The sequence below is a fragment of the Strigops habroptila genome, chromosome 22, assembly GCF_004027225.2.
Source record: "Strigops habroptila isolate Jane chromosome 22, bStrHab1.2.pri, whole genome shotgun sequence".
In the NCBI taxonomy this organism is placed as follows: Eukaryota; Metazoa; Chordata; class Aves; order Psittaciformes; family Psittacidae; genus Strigops; species Strigops habroptila.
Window position 1 is genome coordinate 317,351 of NC_044298.2, and position 16,643 is coordinate 333,993.

Consider the following 16,643-nt stretch of genomic DNA (forward strand, 5'->3'; position numbering starts at 1 on the left):
TCTGGGAGGCTGTTGGCTTGTCCTGTGGCCTTGCATTGCTTAGGTGGGTGCAGCTAAACCAGGTTTCGTTTGACCTTCAGCAGGTTCCTGCCTGGTGGAAGCTCAAAACTCGTCCCTTTTAGAGGGAAAAAAGGGAAACAGAGCACTGGGAAAGAAGGAAGGGTTCTCCCTGAGAAGCCTGCTTTGTTTCATCCGTTCCTCCCTTCTGGCTTGTAGTAAATACCTGCTATTTTAGGTTAGAATAAGGTGGAATATTCAGCTTTTATGGCATTTCACAGGATGGGTTTAGGGATTCCCGGGCAGGAATGCATCTGGTCCAAATAACCTTTCTCTGGCATCAGCAGGCACCAGCTGCTTGGGAGGAGAGTGCTTGAAACCCTACAATTATGGGATAATGTATTCCGAGAGAGTTTCTCAGCTTTCCATCCCCAAGCTGGAGAGTTTAGATCCCTGATCCTTGTAAAACGCTGCTAAACTTGGACGCTCTTCCCATCCTCTCCCCAACGGTGCTGGGAATCAGAGCATCTCACAGCAGTGAGGGATGCCTAAAAAATCCTTAATTTTTTTAGCGTTTACTTGGAATTTGCCTCCGTGACCCTGTTTTGGGAGAGGAATCGTGGCTTTGGAAAGAGCTGGAAGTGCTCCGGCCTCCACAGCTGCACATAGAGCCGATGGAAAAGCTGTGTGGAATTAGGGATGTAACCTTGGTTGGCTGTTGAAGGGAAAGAGGCACTTAATTCCCTTAGGAAGCTTGATGAATGCTGCAGGTATTGGTAACTAAAGGACCTTTCCAGCTGCTCGGTTTGACCCCGCTGCCTGCAGGGAGGTTTGAGGGCTCGTGATGCTGGATGGGTACCATTGAGAACGGGTGGCCCCCAACCATGGACCCACCTTATGATTTTGCCCACAGACCCCATTCTCTGGAGCATTTTCTCCCTTCTCCCCCTTGGTTTTGGCTTTGAGCCACAAAACCCACCAAACTCCCCCCTTTTTGAAACCAAAAAAAGTTCTTATTTAACCTTAAACCCACCCATTTCCAGCAGCATCACCCAGGCTGGGTGGCTTTCTGGACAGAGGGAGCTTTTCCATCTTCTTGGCCCTCTTGGCTTGGGATAACTGTCTGATTTTGGAGGATAAGGGCCCCACTGCCCATCTCAGTGGAGGCTTTGCCAGCACCAGGGCAAGCCGTTGAGCTGCCTCCCTCCTCCGGTGCAAGGGATGGCCATGGAGCAGGTTGCCATGGAGAAGCGGGATTATTCTGCGCGTGTGTGGACCGGGGAAGGGGAGGGGGGGGGTTGGAATATCGTCATTCCTCTTTCAACCCTTGGCGATGGAGCGCGGTGCCGCGCTCGCTCCCGACCTTGGGAGCTGCAACCTCCAAACCCCATCCCCTCCTCCCTTCCTCCTGCAGCCCCAGCTTCTGCACCAGCTCCTCCATCGGACTCTTATCTCCAATAATCCCCCCGTAAGAGGGCTTTCTGCTTGTTATGACACCCAGTGAAAGCGTGGGAGAAAGATCCTTTCTTCGCCCTTGTCCTCCACAGCCAGCCACTAGCCTGAATGGGAGGCTTTTTTGTGTCTCTGTGTGCCTGACTAATTGAGCTGAAGGACTTGCGTCTGGAAGGGCTTGAAAGGGACTTTTGTTGCTGCTGTGGAGTTTGTGGAAGGAGAATGAGTCCTGCTTTCTTAGGGAACGCGGGTCCTGGGCAAATTTGACTCTCGAGTGCTCACGCCTCCTGGTTCTTTGGGAAAAGCAGAAGAAAGGGTGCTGGCTTTGGTTGGGTTTCTTTCTCTTTGGTGGCGTTTTTGGAGGGCTGCAAAATGGAACGTGGCCCAAAAAAATCTGGCCCTGGGAAGGTTGGTGAGCTCCCTTGGGAAAAGGGGCAATGGGAGATGAGTTCAAAGTGGTTACAGATAACAGCAGCAGGAGCTTCTGCCTCCAAAAATAACAGTGCAGAGAGCCTTCGCCTCCTGCTGTATTAAGGCCTGATCATCAAATCCCCTCTGTGATCCCAGGGGGAATTATTTGGTGGTCTAAGGGTGCTTCCACATCCCATTGCATCCTGAGAGGTGATGAGCATCGGCTCTCGCAAGTCACTGCTGCGAAATCCCTCTTTTCCTCTTGCTCTTGCCAGGAGTCGTGAAAAGTCAGGATTCTCCCTGAAAGAGGAGAATTATACCCCTCTTATAACCCTTGGTGTGAGGTAGAATAGCCCCAAATCCCAGATTTCCTGAAGAAATCCCCACAGGTCCTGCTGTGGGTAGGAAAACCTGCTGGGTAGGAAAACCAAGAGGTCTGCGCAGCAGCTGTGGACTTTGAAGGCTCTTTTCCTTTAGGAAAGTTAGTTTGGGGCACGTGGCTTGAGTCTTTAGGGACTTCCAACCATGGTGGTGGCTCCTGCTGCCCCATAGCCCACCCTGAGGACTTGGTATTTCCACATGTCTCTGTCCAGGCTATTTTCTTCCTGCCCTTGCTGGTCTTCCATCATCTGGATTCATGTAAAGACCAGCGGCATCTTCTCCCAACCCGCGGTTTCCTTGTGGTGCGGCTTAGGAAAAGCCCTGTAACAAAGCCCAGTGCTGAGCATCCCATCTGGAAATCACCCCCTTTGGCAAGGAGGGAAAATGGGTCTTTTGGGGGGTAAAACAGGGCTTTTGGGCAGAAAACAGCCAGGCTCCATCCCACCCCCTGCATGGCTGAACACTCCCAGTGTGCGCAATTTGGCAGTGGGTTTCTAATGCAAAGTGATGAAAACACTTGGAAAGTTCTATTTTGTTAATGGGGGGATGTAGAATCTGCAAATTTCCCTCTTTTTCCCAAAGGCTGCAGCCTTGGGGCTGGGAAAATGCTGGAGTTTTCCAGGGCTCAAGAGGTACATCAAGGATGGGGCAAGATGGTTCGAAATGGATGAGGGTGTGAATGGTAAAATCTGACAGGGAAGGGAAGTGGAGGGAAAGAGGTGCCTTTTTCATACAAAACCACACGTAAAATCACTGTTGCAAATGGTGCCTTTCGTGTGGGAAGTTGGGAGCAATCAAGAATTCCAGTTCATGGAATCCCATAATGATTTGGGTTGGAAGGGTCCTAAAGATCAACCCGTTCTGTGATGTGATGCTTTCCCAATGCTCCTTTCCAGCACTAACCCCACCAAACTTGTGTTTCACTCCCGCAGCCTGAAGCCCATGTCCTGCAGCTCCGGGGATGCCTCTGCCACCAGGTATTTACTAAGTGAATCCTAAGTAGTTACCAGGCTGAGTAAATGACAATTTACATGCTATTTGTGTGCTCGTAAGGAAGCATTAGAGAAGTTTGCTTTCTCAGCACCGTGATATGATAATGATGTTGCCTATTAGTCATTAGCAATAAGGAGCTGTCGGCGCGTGGGACTTGCACCCCCCAGCCCCTCCCCAGCCCCTTTTTCTGCCTCCAATTCTTTTATTTTTAATATCATTTCCAATCATTCTTCCCCCCGCCCCAAAAATCACCCAGTTCCAGTCTGGCCACTGGAAATCGGGGCTGGGATTCCAAAGGAGCAGGGCAAGACTTGCATACGGCCCACTGCTGTGTGCTGGAGGCCGGGAAGTGAATAAAGATACCCAAATTGTTTTAATTTATGAGAGGTTTTAATTATGATTTGGTTCATTTATTTATTCCCCCTCATAATTTTTTTTTCTTCCCGTAGGGAATGGGTTGACTCATTTCCCATTGTTTTGGGATGCTCCAGGTTTACCAAATGCTCGATATTTCACCCTCTGCAGGGGCCTGAGCAGGCAAAGACCAGATTTAGAAAGACTATTTATTAATGAAAGAAAAAGATTTATTTTACTTAGATCTGGCCAATAGCTCGGGGTTCGTGCACTTCAGGGCACTGTAAAGCAATCCTCTCAATGGTGTTTCTAACCAAACCCCTAAGATTTGGGAGCTTCTTGCCCTAGCACAGATTTCCTCTTGCTCTCAGCAGCTCCCAGCCTCAAGAACAAGAGGTTTGGAGCAGACTGGGACCAAAAAATCAAATGTGGGTATTGGAAGGAGCATAAAAATCATGGAAAATAACAGGAAAATCAGAGGTTTTAGGCATAATCCTTCGGCAAGGCTCAGCAATAGTATTAACATGCATTATTATTGCTAATGAACAGTGGCAGCCCTATAAAATATTGAGAAAGATGCGATGCATCCATTGCTCCCTTTCCATAATCCCTGCAATCCCTGCGGATGGTGAGCACGAGCTTGAGCACCGGGATTTCTCCGTTTCGGCTCCTGGCACCGAGGCCTTTGTGTTCTGGGAGCTGGGATGGGGAATTGGGCTTTTCCCAGAGGTTTAGGGCAGCGGGGTGGTGGGGCCATGACTTGCTGAGGCAGCGGGAGCATCCTGGCGTGGCTCACAGGGATGCGGATGGGGGTCCTGGTGCCACCGCTGCCACCCTTCCGCAGGTCCCTTCCCAGAGGAAAATGGCCTCACGCAGCACCGGGGAAGCTGTGGTTGGAAATGATGAGTTTTTCAATGCAAAAGCTGGGAAAAAAGGGGATCTGGGGGCTTTTGGTGCCTTCTTTCCCCAGCAGAAAAAGCCGGTGGCTCCGTGCCCATCCCGGCGCGGGTGGGCTGTGAACAGCCGAACCTCGTGGCTGCCACCGGCCTTTGTGGATGCAGCGCGGGGAGGGTTTCGTCTCCTGCTTTTCCCTTCCCTTTCTTTAGTATACGTTTTTCAATTCATATTTTCCACCTTTTTCCTTTATTTTTTGTCTTCCTTTTCCATTTTCTTTTTTCCTTTTCCCTTTTTTTTTCTCCCTTTTTCATTTTTTTCCCCTTTTCCATTTTTTCCCTTTTCCATTTCCATCTTTTTTGCCTTTTCCATTTTCTTTTTCCCTTTTCCATTTCGTTTCCCTTTTCCATTTTCTTTTTTCGTTTTCCATTTTCTTTTTTCCTTTTCCATTTTCTTTTTTCCCTTTCAAATTTTTTTCCTTTCAATTTTCTTTATTTCCCCTTTTCCATTTTTTCCCCTTTTCCGTTTTTCCCCTTTTCCGTTTTTCCCCTTTTCCATTTTTCTTCTTTTCCATTTTTCCCTTTTCCATTTTCCGTTTTTTTCATTTTTCTTTCCCATTTCCTTTCTTTTTCTTTTTTTTTATTCCTTTTTTAATTTTTCATTTTCCTTTTTGTTTGTTTTTCCTTTTCCTCCCTTATTTTCTCTCCCCCCCGCCCCAGTCCTGCATTCAACCTGCTTTGTCTCCTCTCCTGCCGGCGTGTGGAACGAAGGGGCAGCCGCTCCCACGCCAGTGGGGTTTTGTTGGTGTTGTTGGGTTTTCCCTGGTGCTTTGTTCCACCCAACGCCCTTCATGGGGACCACGGGGCACCCACTGGGGGGTGCAGGTCGGGGCGCCCGGTGCTAGATGAGGGCACACAAAGCCCCAAGGAAGACACGGGGGCTCTTGTGAGCCCGGTTGCACGCGAAAGAGTTAACCCATTAGAAATTCCGAGCCCTTCTTCCGATAGTTAAACCTGATTTGCATGCATTTGCATAATGAATGTCATTTGCATTCTTGGAGGTTGGCTACTTCTGTGGGAAAAGTCAAAGCGGGATTGCGGGGAGGGCGAAGGGGGGTCGGCGAAGAAAGAAGGGAAGATTCCCCCCCCCCCGCACCCCACGAGCATCCCTGCCCCTCACCAGCCTCGCCCAAATACTCTTCATTCCCCCCTTTCCTTCCCCCCACTTTTTCCCTCCCCTCGAAGCCTTCCTGCTTTTCCCTTCCGCAGGATGCACAAAAGCCAACGGATAGGCCGTGTTGAGGCGACGCGCATCCTTTCCCTCTTTCCCCCCCCTTTCCCCTCTTTTCATTTCTCCCTCTAATTCCACGCCGGCTCCCATTGCCGGCGCCCTCGCACGCGGGGGGCCGCGGCCCCTCTCCCTCCCCTTCCCGCGGGTGCATGCGTGCTGGAAACGGGAGCAGAAAGGGGAAAAAAAAAGGTGGGAATCCACCATTTTAGGCAGCCGACGTCTAAAATGGCCGATTCTCTTCCCCCTGGTCCTCGCCACGCGGGCGGCTGCATCCTTGCAGCTTCCTGGGCAACGCCGATGGTCCCACCCTGGGTACCGCATCCTCGCCATGGGGTGCTCATCCCATCCTCATCCATGGGGATTTTCCTTTTCCTGCCGGCAATGGGCTCGGCATAGGGTGTCGTAGCCATGCAGCAACCCTCCAGCCATGAGCAAAGCACCCAACTCACCCGCTACAACTCAAGCTCCTTTTGTTTCGGCTCCAGGCTGTGCAGTGGGATGAAGCCAAGGCGAGGGGACAGGCTTTTGTACCCCAACTTCCTTTTTGTTATCATTGAAAACAACCTCCAAGCCACATGGGGATAGCGTGGGGTTTGAGGCTCGGCAATAAATGCCATTTCATTCTTTGTGGACCATGATAGAAGGAGGGAAATCCATTTGATTTTTAATCTCGGTGTCCCCCCAACTTCTTTGGACTGTCCAACAGAGCCATTTTTAATGTTGCTGAGCCCATTTTGTGGCTGTTCGGGAGGGGAAATCAATGTGAGACATGAGCAAATTCATCCCTTCCTTGGATGGGCAGAGGCGGGAGAGGCTTCACCTGATCTGGATGATTTGTGGGTACAAAGTTCTTGCACCAAGAAGGGGGATAACCTCACTTTCCACATCATAGAACCTGATGGGGTGTGAAGTGAGTCATTTTACTACGGCACTTGGAATGCTTTGGGGTGGGTTTATCTGAAGATCCCGTTGCAAGAAGCTGGTGCTTTAGGTGCAAATCTGGGTGTTACATGAGGGTTTGTTGTTGTTCTTAATTTCTCCCCATCCCTCTGTTGCCATGGGACCTAGAAACTTAAAAGCCTCAATACACCGAGTGAGTTTAACCCTGGTGCGACGGGAATGTCGAAAGCAGATTAAAAACAACCGGAAATTTATCCTTAGAAGGAAAAGAAATCCCTGGATTTTCCCCTTGGTGGGTCGATGCTGGAGACCCAAACACGCCTGGTTGGGATTGTCCCTATAGGGAAGTGCTGCTCAGCTCAGTCCTGGGCCCTGCTGGGGTCTGTAAGGTGGGAAGGGAGCAGGGAAGTGGTGACCATCACCATCCCTCGGGATCCCTCCTGCAGCCACGCGCTCCCCTCCACCTGCCAAACGTGCTTAGTCAGGAATGGGAACCACGTTCCTAAAGCTCCCAAAAATGCACTAAGGCTCTCAGTTATTTCGCTAAGCTGCATGGGCTTAGCTGATTTCTCACTGCTTTCATTTATAACCTTTGCTCCACACTGGGTTTGGGGTGGTTTCTTCCTTCCTTTGTGTCATTCTTACCCTGGGATGGGGCACATTGATGTGGGGTGGGAAGTGGGGCTGGAAGGAGAGGATGGGTGTGGGCGTCCCTGCTCTGCTCCCACTCACTCTCCATCACTTCATTCCCACAGAATCGGGTTCTCTCCCTGATTTCTGTAGCGTTATCAATGATTTATGTGGCTAATGGGCAGGAGAACAGGCTCTTTCTCTGGCCCAAGCACCTTCCTCTACTAAACAAGCCAAGCAACCTCTGCACTCGCTGTTTAAATCCATGTGTGAAGGCATGAAAGCAGAGTTTATACAGATGAAAAAGGAACCAAGCTCTCCCGCTTGCTTCCTACAGCAGCACCAAGGGGAAAACCCCACAGAGCATCGGATTGGGATGTGTTGGGATGTTGGGATGTGTTCCACCAGGATCCTCACTCTACATTTGATCCAAGCATCTTCCCTCGAAGCAGCTCCCAAGGCTTTACAGTGCCTTGGTGAAGCAGGCAGTGGCCTGGGCAGGGAGGGAAGCCTGGCGAACACGGCTCTCCAGAAGGGAAATGGGAAAGGAAACAACCCAAAAAAGGGGGGTTTTGACTTAGATTTATGGTTTTCAGCCCTTCTTTGTCATCCCAACTGATTCCTCTCTTCCTCCATCCCCTTTTTCTGCCAGGAACGTGGCTGTAATCTCCCTGCTCTGGTGTAACCCAGCCATGAAAGGATAGGGCTGACACTTAACACATTCCCATCCTCTTCTCTTTCTCTCCCTGGCAGGGAGGAGCGTGGGTTCACCCTCTGTGATGCTCGGCTCGTTTCCCAGCTGGTGAATCCTGTCTCTGGCCCCGGTGAATGTTCACATGGAATTTCCTGGTAAGTGGATCCATTTATAAGGCTTTCCATAAGCTCTTCCACTGGGCAGTCTCTGCACACTGCCGGGATGGGCTGAGTCCCTATAGGGAATGTTCAGGGACTGCCTCAAGACCACCATGACCACATTATGGAGAAACAGAGAGGCCAAAAGCTCCGTGGTCACCAGCACCTTCCTCCCCATCCACTCAGCCCAAAGCCTGGGACAATCGTGAATTTGGGTTTGTATTTAACTTTGTTCGTGTGGGTTTGTTAACTCATGATCCTCAAACCCTGTGAAAGGGTTCCCACCTGTGAGAGCAAAGGGGTTCTTTGGGGTCCTTTGGGGATCTTTGGGGTTCTTTGGGGTCCTTTGGGGATCTTTGGGGTTTTCTGGGGGGGGGCTTTTTGTCTTTGAAGTGGAAAGAGGTTAAAAAAAGTGTTTCTGTTGCTTTTGGTTTTAATTCAGATGAACGTGAATGCAGCAGTGGAAAATAAACCACCTCCAAAAGCCACCAGAGCCTGGCCAGTGGGACCGGTCTTGAGGGACCCTCAGCAGAAGCCCCTGACCATGGCTGCTCCCACATGCATCCTCCTCCTCCTCTTCCTCTTCCTGGAGCACCACGATGTAGATCACGATTTGCACCAGCATCCCTCCAGGCTGCTTGGGGCTACTGGGGCGTCACCATAAGGACACCAGCACCAGTCTGGGGATGGATGGGGTGGAGAAGACACTGGGACATCGCCATCCTGCTGCTGTGCATTGGTCCTGCATTACTGGTGAGACAGGGGTGGGATGTGGGTACCGCATTGGGGCGTGGGGATGCCGCATTCATCCAGGGATGGGGACCACAGGTAGAGCCGGCCTGGGGCGGAGGTGATGGGCAGGGGGAGAGGGGCTGGGAAGGGACAGTGTGTTTATTAACCAGGCGCAGCTGAAGCGGGTGCTTTGCCAGTGGTCAAGTCTGAATCACAAACTCCGCATTGTTTCCGAGTGGGTTCAGCACATTTCCCTTCTCCCCCCTCCCTTCCCCTTTCCTCTCCTCTCGCCCTCGCACAAAGATGTCATTGTGCCGGGGACTTGGTGATGGCAGCGTTGTTATTTGGGCCAAAAAAAAGAGAAAGAAGTGGGGAGGGGGGAACCCAACAAGGTGAAGAGGTTTAAATCAGCTTAGCCCAAATGCCAATTAAAAACCAAAGAGGATTAAGCTTGTGATCAGCAGAATAGACACTCATTGTACCCCGACAAGGAGGTTTCCCCCTTCCAGGCCCGATGCAGTCGTGCCGCAGGTCTCGCTGCCGACCGTCACCCTGGTGGGATGGAGCAGGGCAGAGGCTGCCCTTGACCCCCAGAGCCTGTGGCATGGGGCAGCAAAGCCCTTGTTCTTGTACCTTTGAGGTGTCTGCAAGGCTGGAGTTGAGCTGAACAAGGAGAAGTCTTGATCTCTCTGCCAAGGGAAAGGTGTGCCCTGAAGTTCTTCCGTGTGAGGGAATGGGTTGAGTGGAGAAGCTGTGGCTGCCCCATCCCTGGCAGTGTTCAAGACCAGGTTGGACACAGGGGCTTGGAGCAACCTGCTCTAGTAGAAGTTGCCCCTGGATTGGAGCTGGAGGAGCTTTAAGGTCCTTCCAACCCAACCCAGTCTGGGACTAGAACAGCTTTTAGGTCTGAGTGCGTCTCTTGGCCATGAGCTGCTGGAGACCCCCTGAGGTGGGATCCTGTGGATGTGTCTGGGCAGACACTGTCTCATTGCTAGACCTTCATGAGCAGCTCTGCTCCAGCACACCCCGGGACAGGACAGAGCTGGATGAGAGCCCTCACCAACTGCATCAGTCAGACCTCTGCTCCCAAAGAGCCAGCACCAAGCCTTTGGTCCCAGAGCAGTGATGAGAAATGCCAGGAGCATCGCATGAGCTGTCCTCCAGCCAGTGAAGATCCAGAGAACACCTTGTACTTCTCTGCACCATGGTCTGGAGATGACATCTTGGTGCTTTCTATCTGGTTTAGCCCTCCTATGTCTCACCCAGCTCTAAGCATCTCTGCCAGTAAACTGGTAATACCCCAGGAACAGAAGATGCTCTGTACCCACATGGCTGCTGTGCCTACACGGGTGTAAGAAGCGTGTAGACACCAGGGATGTCTTAATACCACACCAGCAACTTAGAAAGGGTCTTCACTTAGGCAGAGACTGTAATTATGTGCTAACTTTAAGGCTACTTTTTGGAAAGGAAAGGCTCCCAGCATAGGCAGAAGCCAGACCAAGCAGGGAGACATCTAAGGGACATCAGTGAAGCTTCAGCCTCCCCATGTCTGGATCTGGCTTAAGCACCCTTCTCTTTTAGCCTGATGCTGCCTGGCAGCTCTGGGTGCAAAGGGACCCCCTGCACCTCTGTCCCACCTCTTCTTAGGGTATGTGTGGGGTAAATCCTCTCTGCTAAGGGGGATCATCGCCTGCATCCCACTGTCCTGCTTTGCATGGGAATCCAGGGCCGGCTGTGATGGAGCCTGATCCGGACCCAGCCGTCACCGGGCAAAAGCTCCTGGAAGAAGCTGAGCTGAGACGTTGCTGCTGTCGGATCTAGATGTGAAAAGCTCCCGGCCTTGAACCACCAAGAGGAAAAGGAGCAAAAGAGCCTTTTCTCTGAAGAGCGGGAGGAGAAAGCATCACACTTCTGGACCAGGACCTGTTTCTCCCCATTCCTGGTTAGCACTGGCCGAGGAACCACAGGCCCGGCGTGATGGATGACTCCATGCCCAGGCACTGGATGCTCGGCAGCATTTCGGGACAGAATGCAGGGATGCTGTGGATTGGAGATGTGCTTTGTGGGGACAGGGAAAAGGTGAAGGAGATGTCATGGGCTGGGAGGTGCAATGCCACCACCTCCCTCCTTTGGAAACCCATTATGCTGCCACTGTCATAGGATCATAGATCATAGAATGGGTTGGGGTTGGAAAGGACCTTAAATCCAGCTCCAACCCCCTGCCACGGGCAGGGACACCTTCCTCTAGAGCAGGTTGCTCCAAGCCCCTGCCTCCAACCTGGCCTTGAACACTGCCAGGGATGGGGCAGCCACAGCTTCTCTGGGCACCCTGTGCCAGCGCCTCAGCACCCTCACAGGGAACAACTTCTGCCTTATCTCCAACCCGAACTTCCCCTGTTTCAGTTTGAACCCATCACCCCTTGTCTTATCGCTCCAGTCCCCGATGAAGAGGGGACTGTGTCCAAGGATGCCCACCAGCACCCAGGCTGTGGGAGTGGGGACGAGGGCAGGATCCATCCCCTTTTGTTGCTGCCGTGTAATTTATGATATGAGAGAGGCCATTGTCTGGCCCCATCCTGTATTTTTCCGAGGGCTTTGCCTCTCTTCCCAGACCCCCGCTGTGCTCCTGCTACTGTACGGTTGCTATGGGACGTGCTCCCCGCGCCGCGGCTATGCGGGGCAGTGCCGGGGAGGGCTGCCCACCGCGGCCGGACCCATCTGGAGCCCCGAGCCCGCTGCCGGCACCCGACGGCCCCGCTGACGTGCCGAGGGCCTGGGAATGGGGCTTTCAACCCCTCCAAGTTCACGGCCACTGGAGGTATTCAGCTGCCAAAAGAAGGGGGGGCAGCGGGATCTGGGGTGTTTGGCTCCATTCTCCCTTCCCTTTCAGTGTCCTCGGCGCATACAGATCCCCCCGTCTCTTTCTCCTCCTGACAAGTGCGCACATAAATAAATTACCCCACCGGGCGAGTGTGGAACAATCTGTCCCCTAAATTCTATTCATCGCCAGACAGGAGCCATTATTCCCCCGATTAAAGCCGCTGGAGTAGCTTGCAAGGGTTACAGTTACTCTGTCAAACTGTAAATAAGACACTAAAAATAAAGGGCGCTGGCGAGGGAAGGGGGAAAGGGAACCAGACTAATGCCTGCTGCTAGGGAAACCGAATGAATCCCTAATGACGCCTGTGTACAAACTGCAAATAATGAAGGCAAAGTGACAAACAGACCTCGGCCGGGCTGCGGCGAGGTCCCCGCTCCATGAGGACCTGCTCACCCCTTCCTCCAGGGAGTAAACCCCCTTCCTGCGCCCCGCCGAGCAGTGCTGAGGTCCTGGTGCTTAGCGTACAGAAAGGGCTTGGGGATGGGGTTGTGTTTGAGGCACAGCAATCGCCTCTGCTTGAGCCCGCATCCCTGTTTGAGGATGCACAGGGAGCGCTGCAGAGAGCCGTGAGGTAGGACAGGGATAGGACCAGGGAGGGTTCAAGTCTGTCTGTCCGCACAGAGCCCATCCCTCAGGCGGTGGGGATGCAGCCAAGGCTCCTTCCTCCTGCAGCAGGTCATGGCTGAGGCACAGACCCGGAGCTCAGCCCTGGGTCTGCCCCTTGCTGCTGCATAGAATGATAGAGCAGAATCAGAATCAACCAGGTTGGAAAAGACCTTTAAGATTGAGTCCAACCACGACTCCAGGGCTGCCAAGACCACCACTAAACCGTGTCACTGAAATAGATTAGAGGGAAGATCATCTCCAGCCCTAGAAAGCCTCTTTGGATAAAATCCAATTCCCTTCTTGCTGTTCTCTTACCAGCCAGTAAGATGGGGATGTTCACCTCACAGGATCCTTCTTTTCCTCCTGTGATGCCTTAGAGCTGAGGCAGCAAGTTACCAGCGAAAGGATCATCTTGGCTTTTTCTCAGTTCTGGAGGGACTGAGAAGTGAGAGTTTTATTTCAGGTCCAGCCCAAACTATTCCCAACACCCTCAAAGGGCCAATTGCTGGTGCCCAGGGAAGTATTATTGTCATAGAACCATAGAATCACACAATTCTTTGGGTTGGAAGGACCTTAAAGCTCATCCAGTTCCAATCCAGGAACACCTTCCACTACAGCAGGTCGCTCCAAGCCCCATTCAACCCGGCCTTGAACACTGCCAGGGATGGGGCAAGAATAAATCTTGCTGCTCCATGCATCCCAAACAGCCGAGACCAGGCAGGGAAGTGCAGCGGATGTGGAGCTGTGAGGTGCTGTTTGGAATCCTGCACATACCACCCGGAGTCAGAATGTCCCAGGAATGCTGCTGTGGAGTTGGATCTGTTGGAACTGGAGGAGCTTTAAGGTCCTTCCAACCCAAACCAGACTGTGGTTCTATGATACTGGTGGAAAAAGCCTCATAACCAGCCAGGGTTGAGCAAGTGAAACCCAAACCCGGATTGTCATGATGCTCCCCCAGCACGGAAATGGGCAGCTCTGCATGAAACCTGCTCCCTGGAGGTTGCTTTTAGAAGAATGATGGGCTTAGAGAGCTTAATCTCATCCTGGGAGAGGGGTTTGATCCTGTGGGCTTCGCTCCATAGCCAGGGATGGCTTTGCTTGAGGACGCAGGTCCTGGGAGCAGCTTCAGTGCCGGGGATGCACTCAGGAGTATCCAGCTCCCCTTGAGACTGCAGCGAGGATGGCAAGACTTGATCAAATGAATTTTCTTACCTTTCCCTGCCTGAACGTCTTGGGTCACGTTTTTCAAGGGTTCTCTCAGCCTCCAAAAGGGTGATTATTGCTGGGCTTTTAATGCAAGTTGTGCTGTTTATCACCTGGCTCCAGAACCAAGAGCTGTAGCGGGGTGTTTTGTGAGACTGGCACTTGTCAGCCCTAGAGCAAAGCATGTCCCTACCTGGAGAGATGAAGAAAATCAGAGAGTCTTCAATATTCAACGTCTTTTTGCCAGTTTGAGAAGGAAAAGTCCTTCTTTGCCTCCAAACTTCTGGATGTTCTGGGGGTTTCTGTCCCGTCTATGGGTGGAACCTACCTGTGTCCATAAACCAAAAGCCGGCAGCTTGCTCTTCTCTTACTTGGGTGTTCAAAGATTGCTGTGGAAGGGCTTGTGGAGGGTGAGATTTGGTAATGCCATTGCCAGTCCCCTTCTCTTTTCAAGGATCAGGATGAAGCAAACCCCTTCAGTCTGGTTTCATTGCAGGTACATGACTGTGCAGGCTGCTGGCAGGGAACGCTCACCCCTTTGCTATAATAGCCAGGTAGCTCACATGGCTAAATCACAGCTTTTCCCTTTTCCATGATAACCTCCTTTTAAAGCACATTTAAACACTTCCCTGCAGGCTCATGTGAGGCCTGGGAAGCGCTTCATTTGAATCAATAAGTGCATAGGTACAGGAGGAACATCACCATAACCCCCTGGAAGCCCCGGCACCAGTGATGGCATCAGAGGACTGGAAAGTGGGAAAAGGAGCTCGATGTTCCATATTCCATAAAGTAATTAAATATTCCTAGTTTGGATGACTTCAAACAGAGTGACTCCAGGAAATAAGCCCCTTCTTTATAATTAGTGGGATTTCCTCTGCATCAAACGGAGGAATTGATTCTTTAATCTGCTCACATGCTTTTGATTTGGTCTTTCAGCTGCTTGTACCAACTGCTTCCACTCCCTGCTCGGGCCGATAAAACCTTGCAAAGGAGATTTTCGGGAGGCATGACCTGAGTTGAGGTCTAGGATTTGCTTTGTGTGGGGCTGGTTTGTGTAGGCTGAATTTGCCAGAGATGATGATCATGATGATAGCGATAAGAACTAACATAGACACAGATTTTCAACAGCCAGGAGGGTTTAGGTCCAATAATGGGGATTTGGGGGGTTTGTTGTTGTAGTTTTCTCTTCCCAGGAGGCTTTTTGAGGGCTCAGTTAAAATAAGGGCTTGATTTCTGAAGGACTTGGGATGTGCAGAGGAAAGAGGCCCCTTTTCTAGAGCATTTCAAGTGTTTGGTCCCGATTTGGGATTAAACCCAGGAACTTTGAAAGCGAGAATCCCCCCAAATGTTGCTGCTTTCTACAGGAAGAGTTCAGGAGGGAGCAGGAACTTAGAACCATAGAATGGTTTTGGTTGGAAGGGACCTTCAGAGGTCGTCTGGTCCAACCCCTCTGCAATGAGCAGGGACATCTTGAGCTAGATGTCCTCTTGACCCCTACAAGTGCATGAGCAAGCAGCTCCTCCCTGGCCGTGTCCATGGGGTTGGTGGCACCATGCTGGTCATGCACGAAATGTGGTCTGGTGTCCGTGCTGGTTCCAGGCACGGATGGAACCTACCCTGTGATACCCTCACCTCCAAAAGAGCTCAGATCTTGAATTATCCCAAGAAACAGCCCCTGGGATGGACTTCTGCTGGCATGCAAAGTTCTCCTGGGACCACAGAGGAGGGGAAAACAGAGGGAAATGTGAGACCGTTGTTTTCCATCCAGCTTTTGGTCCTGTTGGAAATGTAGCATGGGCAAGAATGATGCCCGCGGCACTGCATCTCAACTGCACCCCTCTGGATGGAACCATCAGAGGATGATGGCTCTGCAGAGGGTCGTTTTGGTAGCAGGGACCAACATCCCAACCACAACCCCTGTCTCCTGGGGCTGGCATCGCTCTCGGTGCGTGTCCTCACACACAGACTGTGTGGGGAGGGCAAGCACGGGGCTGGCCCCACCGTGGTTTGGGGGTCACAAGGCTGCAGGGAGGAGCTGTGGGAAGGGGATCCCACCCCAGAGCCAGGGCCAGGCCTGGGGTGATCACAGAGCACTGGTTTATTATGCCCCTCACAAACCTCCCTCGTTGGAGCGGTGTCGAACACAGATCATATCATTAGGGACCCGGTGAATACCTAACTGTACAATTATGCAAATAGTGATCAAAATCAGTGTTTTCAGCAGAAATGCCTGAAGATCAAGACAGAAGCTTCCTGCAGCCTTAATTTAATCTGGTCCTGCAGGAGTGGGGAGGTCTGATGGATGACCCAACCTCAGGCCTGCCCATGCTTAGCAAGGCTGGAGTGGGAGGCAGGGGAGGGAAGCAGGCGAAGAGAAGGAAAACCAGCCCCGGGATCATGCTGGGATGTTGGCAAAGCAGGAAGAAACCAGCTCAAATGGAAGTGACAGTGATTCTCTTTTTCTTTTGCTTGCAGGTGAAGAACACGAGGCTGGGAGGGGAAAAGGCTCAAAGCAAGGAAAGGCAGTCTAGGAGCACAGGAAATGTGTGTTAATGGCTTGTGGATGTCTCTGTCTCCCAAATGATGGAATTGCTGGTGCCGGGCTGTTTTTGACAGCCTGTCTCTTCCATGTTTTTAAAATATTCATGCCCCAAAATCTAATTACCAGCAAATTTCATGCTAATGGAGTGAAGTGACGGCGCTCCAGCAGCAGCGCGGGGCCGGCTTCGGCTTTCCTCTGCCTCCCTCCTGTTCACATTGCTATAAGAGAGCTGTTTCTTTCTTTCCAACTGCCTTTCTTGCATAGAAAGCCCAACCCCAAAAGGAGGATTGCTGACAATAAAGCTTGGCTTGCTCAAGGTGTTTGTTCACTGGTGGCTCTGTTCCTATGGCGGGGAATGGTGATTAAAGGTGTTTGGCACAGACCGAATGAGCCTGAGCTCATCAGATAAAGCAGAGGAGTTATTAGCAGAGAGAGGTAACATTCCAAGTGTGCCCCGAGGCTGGAACAAAGACAAAACAGAGGGAACGCCACCCTTGGCATCCTCTGGAAGTCTCCAGCCCCTTT

The 16,643-nt window shown here is 51.7% G+C and overlaps 1 long non-coding RNA gene across 8 annotated transcripts in view; it reads left to right on the plus strand.

Moving 5' to 3' along the window:
• Positions 1-16,436, plus strand: part of LOC115602718 — a 29,098-nt gene extending 12,662 nt beyond the window's left edge. For all 8 annotated transcript variants that reach the window (XR_003989701.1, XR_003989704.2, XR_003989699.1 and 5 more), the window contains 4 exons: positions 3,174-3,218; positions 8,056-8,151; positions 8,597-8,907; positions 16,052-16,436. This is a non-coding gene — a long non-coding RNA (uncharacterized LOC115602718). The remainder of the gene's footprint in view (positions 1-3,173; positions 3,219-8,055; positions 8,152-8,596; positions 8,908-16,051) is intronic.
• Positions 16,437-16,643: the final 207 nt, after the last annotated feature.